Source organism: Pteropus alecto, unplaced genomic scaffold, assembly GCF_000325575.1.
Source record: "Pteropus alecto unplaced genomic scaffold, ASM32557v1 scaffold118, whole genome shotgun sequence".
Classification (NCBI taxonomy): Eukaryota; Metazoa; Chordata; class Mammalia; order Chiroptera; family Pteropodidae; genus Pteropus; species Pteropus alecto.
This window is the reverse complement of record NW_006440654.1, coordinates 58,184-62,212: the sequence shown is the minus strand read 5'-3', so window position 1 is coordinate 62,212 and position 4,029 is coordinate 58,184.

Genomic DNA, 4,029 nt, shown 5'->3' with positions numbered 1-4,029 from the left:
TTCTAACTTCTGCTGCCCCTGTGCTCGGGCCCTGTCCCGCCTCGCGCTGGTCCTGCTCCCTCGGCTGCTGTCAGGCCTTACTTCTCCCTGAGCCGACAGTCACGTGAGCAGCCTGCTGCCCCAGCCAATGGTGGGGCAGGTCCTGTGTGGCACGTGGCGGTGGGTGGCCAGCCGGCAGGACAGAGGGGCCTCAGTGAGTGGAAGGGGGATGAGCGGTGAGGTGAGTGGGTGGACACCGCCACACCAGACTGGAAGGGAGCTAGGGATCTTGTGAGGGCGGTGGCCGTAGCGCCAGGGCACGGGCTGCAGAGGAGCTGTCCCCTCGAGTCCCAAGCGACTCACCAGCACTCCCTCGGGGAAATGGCACGGAGGCTGTAGCCCCTCCTCACACTGGGCCGTGCTGGAGTACGGGGTGGCATGGGACCGAGCAGGGATGGGGGAGGTGACACAGGGACAGGTGGGAACCAGAAGGGCTCAGGGATCAGGGTGCCAAGGTATGGAGTGGGCGCTGGACGGCTTGCGGGGATCAGGGCGGGTGCAGGAGCGGAAGCAAGGCAGGGGCCAGCGGGAGGGCCACGTGTAGGCGGAGGCTGTGGCAGCTCCACTGTGGCCGAGGCCACTGCAACCTCGCAGTCAGCCTTGGCCCAGAGTCCCCGCCGCCTCGTACCTTCCTCCTGCCTCCCGCACACTTTGGGGACAGCATGAGAAGGCAGACAAAGTCCCTCTTAGAGAGGGTTGCTGCTTCCATCAGGTTCGAGGACAGAATTAACCCTTGTGGGCCGTGGGCTGGGCCCACAGCCCCTTCCAGGATCCGTGCGGGCCTCGCTCCGAGGGGTCAGCCGATGGCAGTCCGGACTCTAGATGTCACGTCTTCTAACTTTATTACCGCATCACCCCTAATGTCTGAAAAATGAGGAAGTTTTGTGTTTCACATAGAATATTTTCGTCATGTCTAAATATTTGCTATTGTGATTTTCAGAAGATTGTGCATATTAACATTTAAAATAAATATTTACGATTCTGTTGAATAATTCTCATGGATCTGAATACCATGTCAATTTTATGCCCAAATCCCGTAAAAACACCTGAATCGACTTTTCTTTAAGAGTGAAAACTTTAATATCACTTCCTGAAGCCTTATTGCCATTTCTTGAACTATGTTTCCAAAGCCGATTTCGGTTACTGGGTCAGATGCAACCTGGCACTCAGGCACGCGGCACCTGCGCACACTCAGGCTGGCGAAATGGGCCCCCGACCTTGACAGAGGAGGTGAGACCAGCCGACATTAAGATGAAGGAAGAAAGGAAGGGAGAGAGGAAGGGGCTGGGTGAGGAGGGAGGGGGGAAAACAGGAGGAAAAAGAGACCTCGGACGCTTGTGCAGGCGAGAGACACCTGTGCGGCAGGAACGAGTTCTGTGACCGTCAGGTGTGGAGGGCGAGAGACCCTCCGAGTCAGACAGTGTCCCCACAGCCCTCCTTCTCTCTGACATGGAGACCAGCCCTCCTCGCACTCACTCAGGAAGGAGGGGGACCTCCTGACATGCAGGTAGCAGAGACGAAAATCTCGTGACATTCGCATAGTTGATACTGAGATCCGATTGCATTCGAGTGAAATAACCCCTCTTGCTTGGCAGAGAAGGAAATAACGCATGTGGAAACTCAGTGAGGGCGCTACGTCAGCCCGCCACGCACTGGGGGGCAAGCCTCGTCACTCCCTGGTAAGCACATGAGACGTCCTGCCCAGCAGCAGGCGAGGCAGGGCCTTCTGCCCTGCAGGGAGAGGAGGTCTGGGGACGCCCACAGAAACGGCGGCTTCTGGACAGTCAGGCGCGTGAGGCGAGGTCTCTGGACAACCCTTCGGAGGAAGTAAGATGTGCCGACAATTAGGTGGGCAGGGAAGATAAGACCTGTGGCACTTGGATAGGGAGAGGAGAGGTGCTTATTCTAAAGCAAGGAAGGGGAGAGCCCTCGGTCATCTATGGAGATGGAACCTCAAGACGGAAGTTGACGGTCAGTGACGAGATTCCCGACACCAGCTGGAGGAGATAAAGCGTGTGACTCTCGGGTAGGGCACGAAAGACTTCCCTGCACGCAAGACCTTGTGACCCTCAGGAAGGAGAGGGAACCCATCAGGCACTCAGAGAGTTGAGAGGGGACCTCATGCTTCTCAGGCACAGAATCCGTGACCAACGGACACTCCGGTGGTGGAGACGAGGCCTTTGGTCCTGAGATGGAAGAAAGACGTTCTCACATTCAGGGAGAGACGACAGCTCCCTGCTCCTTGGTTCAAGGCTGGCAACACCTACTGGGTGTTTGGCTGGACGGGAACTGACGTCCCGGAGGTTACGAGAACGTAGGACATTCAGTTAGAAAAGACGCTCGGGTAAAGGGCTTGATGTTATCCGACAGTCTGAAAACCCTCCATGCTCAGGACGAGGACTCGAGGCGTCCTGGCACTCAGGTGGACAGGTGGGACCTCGTGACGCACGCATGGGGTGCATGCGACTTCTTGACCCTCAGGTTGGCTGGGCTCTGGCACTCGGAGCAGGTGAGGCGGCCGCTCACGCAGGTAGAGCTGTGACCCCCTGCACTCCTGCAGGGGAGGTGAGGCTTTTAACACCCAGGTATATGAGGTGAGTGTCTGTTACACTCTGGTAGCTGAGATGCTGACTCCTGACAATCAGAAGAAATACCACTTGGTGATACTCAGGAGTCGGAGACGCCTCGCCCGGCCAGGTCCACTCAGGCAGAACGTAGGGCCCTGCGGGAGGTGGGCTCTGCCCTAAATCGCAAACATGCAGAGCAGCCTTTTGAAGAGCAGCTGGCAGCGTGCGCCCAGCACCCGCGTCCGGGCCTGTCACCCTTAACCGCCCACATCGCACCTCTGGTCAGAGCCACCGAGCCGCTCCTGGACCCAGGGCTTGGACTGAGGACGAGGTTACAGCTCGTGGGCCGGGCAGACCCTACACCCGACATAGCTAGAGCCTCGGATGGTGTGGGACCTGCGGAGAGCGACTGGGTCTTGGGACACAGGGTGGGGCCGCACGAGAGTCCCCACTGCCCTGGGGAGCCTGAGCTGGGAGTCAGGCTCCTGACTGGCTGGCTGCAAGGGGGTGCGGGGGCGGTGGCCCTGCTGATTGGTCAGGAGGCCACTGGGCTTTGTGAGGTCACTGGGCTTCCGGGCCGCCGGGCACGACTGTGGTGGAGATGCTGCCAACTGCCGCTCTGCTGGTCTTGGCAGCGTCCGCGGCCGCCAGAGATAACAGCTCGTGTGAGTAAGTGTCGGGACACCTTGGCGGGAGGCTGTTTTCTGCAGAGCAGAGCCACTTGGACGGGCTCTGTCCGGGCTGGAGAGAGGCCATGCTGGGCCCTTAGGAGCCCCTGGGCCTCACAGCTCCTGTGGCCCCGACCCCAGCTCAGACCCCAGAGCCCCCGGTGCCCTGGCTGCTGTGGGCTCGTCCCCAACACACCCCGTGTACCCTCCCCATGCGGTGGCCCCACCGCCTCTTGAACCTCGGGCCCTGAGTCTCAGGGTCCCTGCCCACCTGCAGACGGCCGCGCTGCGGCTGACTCCGGAGGCCCAGGCGCTGCCCCCTGTAGCTTGAGGCCTTCCGTCCACCTGCGGCTCCCGCACGTCCCCAGACCTGGGGCTGTGGCATCCGCCTGCAGCTGCTCCTGTCATGGCCCCAGGATCCGTCCTGCAGGCTTTGGGCCGTGGCACCCTGCACCCCCCGTCTGAGTGCCCCCCCTTCCAGGGCCCTCGCGACCTTTCCCCTTTCCGCACCTGTGACCACACCCGCCAGACACAGGAGCTCAGCCCCGCCACCGCCATTTCCCCCCGCACGGCCCCGCAGCGCGCGCAGCCCCCTCTTGGTCTGCACCGCGCCCCTTCTCTCCGCAGTGCCTTCTGCGGGCGGCAGTTCAGGCAGACCGCAGAGGGCAGCGCGCGCATCGTGGGCGGGCAGACGGCCATGCACAGGGCCTGGCCCTGGATGGTCAGCCTCCAGTTCTTCACTTACCACGACAACC